This window comes from Lynx rufus, unplaced genomic scaffold, assembly GCF_022079265.1.
Source record: "Lynx rufus isolate CCGP_SWC_20201006 ecotype Redwood Valley unplaced genomic scaffold, mLynRuf1.p SCAF_5, whole genome shotgun sequence".
NCBI lineage: Eukaryota > Metazoa > Chordata > Mammalia > Carnivora > Felidae > Lynx > Lynx rufus.
Genome location: NW_025814867.1, coordinates 64,260,546 through 64,273,164, shown reverse-complemented (window position 1 = coordinate 64,273,164; position 12,619 = coordinate 64,260,546).

Genomic DNA, 12,619 nt, shown 5'->3' with positions numbered 1-12,619 from the left:
AGAACACAGGAGCAGTGACACTGTGCAACATTCAAGCCTATGCCCCAGGAAGACTATAGCTTCCACTCTTATCCTTCTAAAATGCTCTTACCAAGTGAGGAGAGACCAAGCCAAGAGAGAGGACCAGATTACAGCCAGCACCAACTACCTGACATGGGGGTGAGGCCAGGCTAGATCACCCCGACCCAGTCGAACCACCAAGGAAACAAGCAGAACTCCTCAGCTGAGCCCAGCCAAAATGGCTGACCCACAGAATTATAAGCAAGTAAAACAGTCACTGTCATAAGCCCCTAAGTTTTGGGATAGTTTGTGACCCAGCAATAGACAATTGATAGCCAAGCTGCTTTGGGGTATTCTGTTTTTCCTTTTTCACATTGTAGTTGCTCTACGACCTACTGCCATCTGGTTTCCAGCCCCTCTACCTAAAGTGACCTACCTATGGTTCTTTTACACTTTTTATTACGATATAACATACCTACAGAAAGTGCCTATGTGATAAATAGGCAGCTTGATGTTTCTTCACGAACTTAACGTACACAGCTCAGCAGCACCCAAATCAAGAAAGGGAAGGGCCCTTCTGCCTGTTCTGCCTGTCACCACCAATTCCTTGACTCCTTGAACCATAGGTTAGTTTTGCCTTTTTTCGTATCTCACTGGTCTTTTTCGACAAAGACACATTCCGTCTTTATCTCACTAGGCCTCTCTGAAGCTTTCCTTGGCTTCCAGGTGACTGGTCACTCTTTAAAATCACTATGGCTCCCCTTTCTCCATTTCGCATCTCCAGTTTAATGCTCCTAAGTCTTCTGGTTGTACACAATGCTCAGGTGATCCCACCAACTCCTGCAGCTTCCCTGGCACCTGTGTGCTCACCTGTAGCCCGGTTTACTTAGAACTCACTCTCAAGAGTGGGTAAAGCAAACAGGGACGGGCAAAGCCAATCAAGAGTGGATTAAAGAGGGAGTAACCACTGAAGGCAGCAGGGCCTGATCCTGCTGGGACCCCTGAAGGCTGGGGAGGCTGGGGTTCTTATCCACAAGCTTCCACTTCTCATTGGTCGAATTTTTACCCGGGTGGTGCCCCAAACCCGATGTTTCTGGAGCTTCCCTGCAGACAGGTTCAGCAAGCTGCTGTGGGTCAAAGAGCCAGTGGAGAAGCAGCAAGAATCCCATGGAGCAGAGCTGCAGCATGAGGAAGTCCTCAGAGACAGGCTGAGGACTTTTAGAGTGGGGCATCAACCGCGCCCCTCGCATGGGCCTCTGTGTTTTCGTGATGTAGTCATTTCATTCCTTTTTTTTTTTTTTTAATTTTTTTTTTTTCAACGTTTATTTATTTTTGGGACAGAGAGAGACAGAGCATGAACGGGGGAGGGGCAGAGAGAGGGAGACACAGAATCGGAAACAGGCTCCAGGCTCTGAGCCATCAGCCCAGAGCCCGACGCGGGGCTCGAACTCACGGACCGCGAGATCGTGACCTGGCTGAAGTTGGACGCTTAACCGACTGCGCCACCCAGGCGCCCCTCCTTTTTTTTAGAAGCATGTAACTTCCCTGAAGGCAGGGATCATCTGACTTTTTTCATGCTCTTTAATCACCATGCAAAGCACATTATTCAGATTATGTGAAAAGTGGATTGAAAAGTTGCAGTCTCTACCTTCTTCTCCCGAGTCTAAGGGTGCTTATGATACATGGGATGCCTTGGGCCAATCCAGAAAGCACCAAGGAGGACCCAGAGGAATGAGTTGGTTTTATGTGCTGTGGTAAGATCTGGATTTCTAAATTTTTCTTTAGTATTTGTTAAGTCTCATTAAAAAAATGTAGTTAAAGCTGTCATAAGGGAACTTAAACATGAGGTCAAAATCTCATTTGAAAGATCATGGAAAATTAAAATTCAATAGTTTTCCCCATGATATTTGACTATTCACTTGCTGGATGGTAGCTTAAAGGACTAGTTAAGAATTACACCAGATAACTCAGTAGGCAAACACTTGGTAATTTGTGAAAAACAACAGAAGGAGTCCTTTTTAAGTGTCTTTAAAACACACACACACACACACACACACACACACACATTTCTGGAGCCTTGTTTTTGTAACCCTTCTTAAAATACTTACATGACAATGCACTCCCCTAGATAAAGACACAGGAACCCCAAAGTGAAGTGAAAATCAGGAAGTTCTTGATTGGCAGTTTATATCATCTTCCCTTCACCTGGCAACTTACCTGCTTTTTTGCCTAGAACCCAGCTCTATCACAGACTCTTTTTTGTTTCAAAATTCATCTGAGGGGTCCCTGGATACAACTCTTCTTTTCCTATCACTGTTTCAATGCCCTCTCTTTTCAAGGTCTGTGTTTTGGGAGGGGGGGGAGCTCAGAGGCGCCATAGTAGGAAAACCCTAGGCTTCTCTCATCCCATGAACACAACTAGATAACTATCCAATCATTCTGAATATCCCAGAAATCACCCTGAAGACTGGCAGAACAAACTCCACAACGAAAGAGAGAGAAGAAACCGCATCAAGGAAGGTAGGAAGTATGGAGACATGGTTTGGGGGAGAGAGAGATTGAGGGTGTTGTAGAGGGGAGGCAGCCCTGGTCTGAAAGGCAAGAGAGGCAAGAGAAAGGCAAGAGAGGAGCACCCAGGGGAATGCACAAGGAGAACATTTCCCCAAAGCCATTGGCTGGGAAAATGAGAGAGGCTGATTTGGGGGAGTTCTTGAAACAGATGGGGCTCCGAGACTGGAGTTCTAGAGGTCAGGGACTAGGTCGGGTTAGAACCTTGAGGGCGCTTCACTGAACCTGGGAGAAGGCAGGCAAACACCCCCGGGGCAGGCAACATGGAAACACATCGGGCATACAGTGGGGAGGTTACTGGCTCTTCTCGCAGTGTGTCCATGGGAGGTTGTGTCCATAGAGGCACCTCTCTGGGGACAAAGAAGCCGGCGGGTGTCATTTCCCTCCCCTCCACCCTCAGCGTAGGCGCAGAGCCATCTGCAGCGGGCAGCCGGGACTGACACTGGCTGCCTAGCCTCCTTGTTCCCAGTCCCACATCCCTGTGCTCTGGCATGACTGCCCTTCTCTTTCAAACCCGCATCCATCCCAGTGTGGCAAGATGCTCCCCCAGAAGACCAGCGCAGGTCCCTGCCACACCATGTCCCTAAAGCCTGGAGCTTTAAAAGTCAGCGGCCTGGCTGGGGTAGAGCCCCAAGGCACAGCGCTGCTCCTGGAAAGAAGGCAGGCAAAAAATCCGGAGGCAGACCGCATGGAAACAGCAATCTGAAAAACACCTGGGATACACAGGAAGGAGATTATTCGCTCTTTTTGGAGTGCTTCTCTGAGAGCAGTAAGGATGGAGACCCCTCTCTAGGGACAAAGGAGCTAACTGGCGCCTTTCCCCTCCCCTGCTTCTCAGCAAAAGCACAGAACCACCTGTGGTAAGCTACGCAGTGCCGACACTGGCTGCCTAACCTGCTTGCACCAAGTCCCACACCCTGTGCTCTGGCAGGATTGCCCTTCTTGGTCATGCTGGCCTCAGTCCCAGCACAGTGGGTCTCTTCTCCGGAAGACCAGCAGAAACCCCTGGCCACACCACGTCTCCTGACCAGAGATTTCTGCAAGGCTTTGTTTCTAGTAGAAGTAGTATCAGGTCTCATTTCACAAGCAGACCAGAGCACACCTAGTTAAAACTCACCCCACTCTGGCCAAGGACCAAACATGGCCCACAGCAGGCAAGGAGACTAGCAGATGACTAGCCTGAAAGAGCAGCTAAAATCACAGCAGCAGAGTGCATGCAGCACACATCAGAGACACTGCTTGAAGCACCAGGCCCTGGACACTATATGACCTCTTCTTCATAAAGCCATTACTCTCAGGAGCAGGAAACATCAGGCTTTTCTAACACAGAAGAAGACAGAGGTTAGACAATTGCCAATATGGAGGAATTCGTCCCAAATGGGACAACAAGATAAGGTCACAGCCAGAGATCTAAGCCAAACAGATCTAAGTAATATGCCTGATGGAGAATATAAAGCAATAATCATAGGGATACTTGCTGCGCTTGAGAAAAGAACGGAAGACTTCAAGACTTCCTTAGCACAGAGATAAAGGAGTTAAAAACAATCTGTCAGAAATGAAAAATGTAATAACTAAGATTTGAAACAGACTTGCTGCAATGAACACAAGGATGGAAGAAGTAGAGAAATAAATGATATGGGAGATAAAATAATGAAAAATAATGAAGCTGAACAAAACAGAGAAAGAAGAATTATGGAACACAAGAATAAGGGAACTCAGCAACTCCCATCAAACATGATAACATTCTTATCATAGGAGTCCCAGAAGAAGAAGTGAGAGGGAAAGGGGCAGAAAATTTGAGGAAATTTGCTAATCTGTGGAAGGAAACAGACATCCAGACCCAGGAGGCACAGAGAACTCTCATCAAAATCAACAAAAGCAAAAAAATAAAATAAAATCAACAAAGGCCAGCCAACAACAAGACATATTATAATTAAATTTGCAAAATATAGTAATAAAGAAAAAATCCTAAAAGCAGCAAGATGAAAGAAGCCCCTAATTTACAAGGGAAGACTCAAAAGGCAAACTGCAGATCTGTCCACAGAAACAAGCCAGAAGAGAGTGGCATGGTATATTCAACATGCTGAATGGGAAAAAATATGCAGCCAAGAGTATTCTATCCAGCAAGGCTATCATTCGGAATAGAAGAAGAGAGAGTTTCACAGACAAAAACTAACGGTGAGTTCATGACCACTAAATGAGCCCTGCAAGAAATATTAAAGGAGACTCTTTGAGTGGAAAAGAAAGACCAAAAGTAACAAAGTCAAGAATGGAATAGAGAAAATCTCCAGAAACAATGACAAAACAAGTAATAAAATGGCACTAAATACATATCAATAATTACTCTAAATATAAATAGACTAAATGTCAGCTGTGCTGACAGCTCAGAGCCTGGAGCCTGCTTCGGATTCTGTGTCTCCCTCTCTGTCTCTACCCCTCCCCCACTTGTGCTCTGTCTCTCTCTCTCTCAAAAATAAATAAAAATTTTTAAAAAATTGAAAGTGAGGGAATGGAGGAACATTTATCATGTGAATGGACTTCAAAAGAAAGATGGAGTAACAATGCTTATATCAGACAAACTATATTTTAAACCAAAGACTATAACAAGAGATGAAAAAGGTCACTATATCATAATAAAGAGGACAATCCAACAAGCAGATCTAACATTGTAAATATTTATGCACCCCAAAATATAAAAACAATAACAAATATAAAGGAACTCACTGATAATAATACAATGATAGTAGGGGATCTTAACACCCCCTTACAGCAATGGACAGATAATCTAAGCAGAAAATCAACAAGGAAACAGCGGCTTTGACACACTGGACCAGATGGACTTAACATATATATTCAGGAAATTCCATCATAAAGCAATAGAATACGTATTCTTTTCCAGTGCACATGGGACATTCTCCAGAATAGGTCACAAATCAGCCCTTGACAAATACAAAAAGACTGAGATCATACCACACATATTTTCTGAACACAACACTATGAAACTTGAAGTCAACCACAATAAAAAATTTGGAAAGACCACAAATATATAGAGGTTAAACAACATCCTACTAAACAATGAATGGGTCAACCAGGAAAGCAAAGAAGAAATTAAAAAATACGTGGAAACAAATAAAAATGAAAACACAACAGTCCAAAACCTTTGGAATGCAACAAAAGCAGTCCTAAAAGAGAAGTACATGGCAATTATAGGCCAACCTTAAGAAACAAAAAAAATCTCAAAGAAACAATCTAAACTTACACCTAAAGGAGCTGGAAAAAGAACAACAAACAAAGCCTAAAGCCAGCAAGAGGAAGGAAATAATAAAAATTAGAGCAGAAATAAATGATATAGAAACTAAGAAAACAATAGAACATATCAATGAAATCAAGGTTGGTCCTTAAAAAAAAATTAATACAATGGATAAACCCCTATCCAGACTTGTCAAAAAGAAAACAGGACCCAAATAAATAAAATCACAAATAAGAGAGGAGAAATAATAATCAGCACTACATAAGTTCGAACATTTTACAAGAATATTATTAAAAACTATATGCCAACAAATTGGACAACCTGGAAGAAATGGATAAACTTCTAAAGCATAAAAACTACCAAAACTGAAACAGGAAGAAATAGAAAACTTGAAAAACTGATAAGAGAAATTGAACCAGTAATCAAAAATTTTCCAACATATCAAAAACTCAGGACCAGGACCAGGTGAATTCTACCAAACGTTTAAAGAAGAGTTAATACCTATTTTTCTCAAACTATTCCAAAATATAGAAATGGAAAGAAAACTTCCAAGTTCATTCCATGAGGCCAGCATTACCCTGATACCAAAACCAGACAAAGACTCCACTAAAAAAGAGAACTACAGGTCAATATCCCTGATGAACATGGATGCAAAAATTCTCCATAAAATACTAGCAAACAAAATCCAACAGTACATTATATGATCAAGTGGTATTTTTTCCTGGGCTTTAAGGGTGGTTCAGTATTCACAAATTAATCAACAAGATGTATAACAATAAAAGAAAGGATAAGAGCCATACAATCCTTTCAATAGATGCAGAAAAAGCATTGGACAAAGTACAACATCCATTCATGATAAAAACCCTCAACAAAGTAGGGTTAGAGGGAACATACCTCTAACACAAAATACCCACAGCTAATATCCTCAATGGGGAAAAACTGAGAGCTTTCCTCTATGGTTAGGAACAAGACAGGGATGTCCACTCTCACCACTATTATTTAACATAGTTTGGAAGTCCTAGCCACAGCAATCAGACAACAAAAAGAAATAAAAGGCATCCAAATCAGCAAGGAAGAAGTCAAACTTCCACTATTTGAAGATAACATGATACTATTTGAAGATAACATGAAACTCCACCAAAAAATGGCTAAAACTGATACACAAATTCCATAAAGTCGCAGGATACAAAATCAATGTACAGAAGTCTGTTGCATTTCTATACACTAATAATGAAGCAGTAGAAAGAGAAATCAAGGAATCAATCCCATTGCCAATTGCACTCAAAACCATAAGATACTTAGAAATAAATCTAACCAAAGAGATAAAAGATCTCTACTCTGAAAACTATAGGACACTTATGAAATAAATTGAAGATGATGCAAAAAAAATGGAAAGACATTCCCTGCTCTCAGATTAGAAGAAAAAAAATATTGTTAAAATGTCTATATTACTCAAACAAATCTGCATATTTAATGCAATCCCTATCAAAATACCAACAGCATTTTTCATGGAGCTAGAACAAACAATGGAAACAATGTGGTTCCAAGATTTGTACGGAACCACAAAAGACTGAATAGCCAAGGCAACCTTGAAAAAGAACGGCAAAGCTGGAGGCATCACATTTCTGGACTTCAAGTTACATTACAAGCTGTAGTGATCAAGACAGTATGGTACTGGCACAAAAATAGACGCTTAGATCAGTAACACAGAATAGAAAACCCAGAAATGAATCCACAACTAAACAACCAATTGATCTTTGACAAAGCAGGAAAGATATTTTTTCCATTGGAAAAAAGACAGTCTCTTCAACAAATGGTGTTGGGAAAACTGGACAATGACATGCAAAGAATGAAAATGTACCACTTTTTTACACTATTCACAAAAATAAGTTAAAAATGGATGAAAGACCTAAATGTGAGACAGAAAACCATTAAAATCCTAGAGAAGAACATAGGAAATAATCTCTTTGACCTTGACCATAACAACTTCTTACTAGATAGGTCTCCTGAGGCAAGAGAAACAAAAGCAAAAATAAACTATGGGGACTTCATAAAAGTAAAAAGCTTGTACAAAGCAAAGGAAACCATCAACAAAATGAAAAGGCAACCTTCAGAATGGGAGAAGATATTTGCAAATGACCTATCTGATAAAGAGTTAGTATCCAAAATATATAAAGAACTTATCAAACTCAACACCCAAAACACAAATAATCCAGTTAAGAAATGGGCAAAAGACATGAATAGACGTTTAAAGGAGACACACAGATGGCCAGACATACAGATGGCCAACAGACACATGAAAAGATGGTCATTGTCACTCATCATCAGGGAAATACAAATCAAAATTGCAATGAGATATCACCTCACACCAGTCAGAATGGCTAGCATTAACAACACAGGATACAAGAGGTTTTCGTGAGAATGTGGAGAAAGGAGAACCCTCTTATACTGTTGGTGGGAATGCAACTGATGTAGCCACTCTGGGAAACAGTATGGAAATTCCTCAAAAAATTAAAAACAGAACTACCCTACAGTTCAGCAATTGCACCACTAGGTATTTACCCAAAGGATACAAAAATACTAATTTGAAGGGATACATAAATCCTGATGTTTATAACAGCATTAACAACAATAGCAAAATTATGGAAAGAGACCAAATGTCCATTGAATGATGAATGGATAACAAGGAAGTGCTATATAAATATAATGGAATACTACTCTTCTATAAAAAAGAACGAAATAATGCCATTTGCAAAAATGTGGATGGAGCTAGAGAGTATTATGCTAAGCAAAATAAGTCAGTCAGAGAAAGACAAATACCACATGATTTCACTCATGTGGAATTTAAGAAACAAACCAAAAGATCATGGTGGGGCAGGGGAGAGACAGAAAGGCAAACCAAGAAACTTAACTATAGAAAACAAATTGATGGTTATCAGAGGAGAGATGAGAGGGGGATGGGTTAAATAGGTGATGTGAATTAAAGCGTGCACTTGCCGTGATGAGCACCAGGTGTTGTATGGAAGTGTTGAATCACTAAATTGTATATCTGAAACTAATATTACACTGTATGTTAACTAACTGGAATTTAAATAAAAAGACAGGTGAAAGGAAGGAAGGAAAGAAGGAAAGAAGGAAAGAAAGAAAGAAAGAAAGAAAGAAAGAAAGAAAGAGGGAGGGAGGAGGGAGGGAGGGAGGAAGGGAGGGAAATGAAAATCCTCATACCATAGGACTGCTTGAGCGATCTCACAACATGGCAGCTGGCTTCCCCCAGAGTGAATGGTCCAAGAGTGAGCAAAACAGAAGTCATACATCTTTTATGACCTAGTCTTGGAAATCATAAGCCATCATTGCAACAATATCCTATTGATTACACCAGTCAGCCTTATTCAGTAGGGGAGAAGACTATACACAGCAAGAATATCAGGAGGCAGGTATTACTGGTGTCATCTTAGAGGCTAGCTACCACACACATTGGCCATTATGCTCCTTTCCCCACCCCCACTCCCACCGGATTTCTTGTTTTCCCAGGTAGATATTTGGTTATTGCTCTATTTTTTTAAGTTTTTCTTTCATCATTTATTTATTTTGAGACAGAGAGAACATGCACAAGCTGGGGATGGGCAGAGAGAGAGAGGGAGAGATAGAATCCCAAGCAGGCTCCATGCTGTCAGCACAGAGCCTGATGCGGGGCCTGCAATCACAAACTCGTGAGATCATGACCTGAGCCGAAATCAAGAGTTGGACCCTCAACCGACTGAGTCACCCAGGCGCCCCACTCTATTATTTTCATGAGTTGGTTATTTGGTGATAACTCTGCATCCTAGAAGATGGACATTACCTTCCTGGCAAAAATTCCAAAGACTTTGTCTTCATAATCACACTGAGTTCTATTATACAAATTGTTAAACGGTTGTCAAAAGCTGCCATGATAGATTTCTATCACGGTAGATTTCCAATACTTGGAAAAGAAGTCCATTGTATTCAGGAACCTGAATTCTGATTAAGCCATGGTATTTCTTGTTCACTGAAGCCAACCTCAACTCTTCTTTCTATTCTTGTAAGTAGTGGGATCTGTTTCACTTGACCTCATTTTTCAAATATACTTGCAAATAACATATTAGTAAGATACCTTGCCTTTTTAGAGGTTAAGAGAGTTAAAGAAGAGAGAAGCATCTTCTTTGATATTTTAATAGGTCGGAGAAAGCTACAAGTACAGTGGTTTCTAAAAGGAATGTTGTATTACAAACAGAAAATGGCTATTATAACAGCTCTGAAATGATACTATATGAAAAGCTTAAATGATAAGTATTCTTTTTGCTTCTGTGGCCCTTGCATTTTTTACACATGAAGACACGGATGCACATCAAATAAAATATTAATGATCATAAATAATAGCAATACAATAGAGAACCAAATATTCAGTTCTCATTAGGAAAAATGAAAAGAAAGAATTTAAATTTACCCCTGCCATTTTTTATTTATTGAAGCAAAGATGCTGTTCAACACAAATGCATCCATTACCATCCAAAGCGAGATACAGATGAGCACGGAGCATCTGAAGGGAAAGTAAAGTCACTCAGCCTGAGAGTTTCTCCCATATGTTGGCCAGAGAAATAAATTATTGAAACTTACCTGAGTTTGTATAGTTACCACTATTGAGGGCCTCAGTACAGAAGCAAACTACTTCAACATAACTTTTATCTTGGCTACTCCTTTTATTTTGAGGTGCCCAGAGTATCTGAGGGAGTGTCTGAGACCTCAAAGAGCTCTTTGTTCCTATCCAAAATAAGCACATGAGGAATGTTAACAATCTCCTATGAGGTTGTATGCACTACTCAACTTGTGTCCAACTTAAGGCAGACACAAGCCAAATGACCATCAATTTATTCCTTTGGCAAATGGCACCAAAATCATTAAAATGCAAGATTTTTTTTTTTTTGCCTTGTTTGATCTCTCCAGAGATTTGTAGTTGGGGATAAATATTTGAAGGAATTAAAGACAGGTAATGTTAGTTGAACATCCACTGTAAACTAAACTTCTGATTTTACTGTGGAAGGTAGGACTTGTAATAGAGAGTACATAAGACAATAAGTGAAAATGCTGTGCAAATTGTAAAAAAACATATAAACATAAATCATGTACCCACAGCCAGATATTCGTTCAGAATTACTTCAGGATTTCTGAGACCATGCACCCAACCCAAGACTCCTGCACTTTCTCTGATAAAATAGATCTCTCCAACTTGATATAAGGAGTCACGACCAGGAAAAAAATTGGGGCCTCGGATGATTTGGAGTGTATGTGTGGGTATTTTCCCCATAGACTATGCTGCTATTTCATTCACCACTTGAGGACGTTCATTCATTAGAGTGTGATATTGACCAGGTAAATGTACAGAAGAGCAGTGTAATGCCATCAAATAGTTTACCCTTCTCTAGAGAGCTTAAAACATTTCCAAATATGATCCCAGAATAGTTGGGCATGTTCATGGTAGATCAGAGCAGCTGTTATTTTTTCACACTTTATGGAGCAGAGAACTGAGAGATTAAATGACCTGGATAAAGTCTAAATAATGGGTAGAGAGAAAGGAACAGACCTCCCAAATATTTAGAGTTGACCCCACAAGGTTGAGGGAGTAAGTCCAGTTGAAGCAGCCTATAAACTGTGCTGTTTCCTTTCACTCCCCCACACTATCAAGCTACAAAGAATACCAACTTCAGCCCAGGTTTAAATGCTTCACTGACCTTTCTTGACCTTCTCCTTCCCATTTTCAAAAATCCCAATGATCTCTTTGATTCTTGAATCTTATCCTCAAAGTATTTGGGGAGTTTTAAAAACATATACAGTTGTAACTCTGAAGGAAAACATAGGTCTAGTTGCTAAAACAGTCTTTAGACAAAGGCAATGTTGTTTAATAATTAAGAGAATGGACGCTGAAGTTAAACCCTAGTTCTCTCAATATTTTATTGGGCAATATCTTTGGGCACATAACACAATCATTCTAAACCTCAGTTTCTTTTACTACACAGATATTTATTGAGCACTTACTTTGTGTGAATCCCTGTGCTATGTTTGAAAGAGACTATTATGGGAAACATGGTAAGGGAATCTATAAGAAATGAACAATAGGATTATTGAGTGCTTTTGGAATTAATACAATAACAGATATGGAGGGGATTTTTGAGAATCCTAAAAAACACACATACAACAAATGCCTTAATATTATATTTCATTACTCTGTACCTATCATCTACCAATCCTCTGTTTACTCCCACCTAAACCACAGAGATTTTTCATTGTTTTTTACTGTTAACTAGGGTCATCCCATTGTCCAGATAGGTAGCTCTTCTAACACCTTGACCTCTCAGTATCTTGACCTCTACTCCAATGCTTGTGAAGTTCACCTTTACTCCACCTTAGTCATCCCTACTATGACTCATAGACATGGTCGGAAGTGATTTTCAGGTTTTTAAACTATATGTGTTTTTATAATTATTTATTTATTCATCAAATATTGAACAAGGGTCTTCAATGCCTTGAGCACTATTCTGAGTCCTGAGGATACAGTGGTGATCAATACATATCTGGAGGCAGAGGGAAAGGAGACAGACAATCAGGAAGTAAAAGAAAAAGAAGAGAATTTCAGATAGTCGGAAGTCCTAAAAGAAAAGCAGAGGTGTTGTGAAGTGAATAATAGATTTGCAAATCTTAGAAGAAAGAATGTTATGTTAGTAGAATGATTAAGGGAACGTCTCTCTAAGAAAGTGGCATTTCAGAAAGATCTGAGTGGTGAAAGGA